General features: G+C 32.3%; 1 long non-coding RNA gene across 1 annotated transcript in view; it reads left to right on the top strand.

Moving 5' to 3' along the window:
* The first annotated feature begins 259 nt into the window (after nt 1–259).
* The window catches only part of LOC103584402, a 2,039-nt gene continuing 1,778 nt past the window's right edge, over nt 260–520 (top strand). Inside the window, exon 1 of the long non-coding RNA XR_549971.1 lies at nt 260–466. This is a non-coding gene — a long non-coding RNA (uncharacterized LOC103584402). The remainder of the gene's footprint in view (nt 467–520) is intronic.

Here is a 520-nt window from a genome sequence, read left to right as displayed (position 1 = left end):
AAGTGGATAATGAAAGTAAGCAAATGCTGGCTCCTCATTTTCTGGCTTGTGCATCTGGGTGATTGAGGTATGACTTAATGAAATTGGGAAGATTGAGGTAGGAGAAGGGAATCAAGGTTTTTGTTTTTGACTTAGTAAACTCAAGACTACTCTTATAACAGGGTACATCAAAAAGTTTGTGGAAAAATGTGATTAGAAGATAATATGAATCTTTCCATGAACTTTTTGAAGACCCTCCAGTGTTGCTTTTTGTTTTGTTAATTTAAGAGATTTAAATAAAAGAATTGAATTTATATTTCTAAGAATGCATTCAGCTCTTTGGATGATGGTCAAAAAATGCATCATTTATTAGTTTACTGAGTATCTAAGTGTATTGCTAAATTTTGTTTAATTGATTTGCTTATAGGCCGAAAGCATTCTTGAAGGAGATCATGGCTCACCTGCTGGAGAGATTGATGAAGACAAAGTGTGTGCTATTTAATTTTTACCTAAGAATAATGCTTTTGAAACAAAATATTAC

This window comes from Galeopterus variegatus, unplaced genomic scaffold (genome assembly GCF_000696425.1).
Source record: "Galeopterus variegatus unplaced genomic scaffold, G_variegatus-3.0.2 Scaffold53796, whole genome shotgun sequence".
Classification (NCBI taxonomy): Eukaryota; Metazoa; Chordata; class Mammalia; order Dermoptera; family Cynocephalidae; genus Galeopterus; species Galeopterus variegatus.
This window is presented reverse-complemented; position numbering and strand designations above follow the sequence as displayed.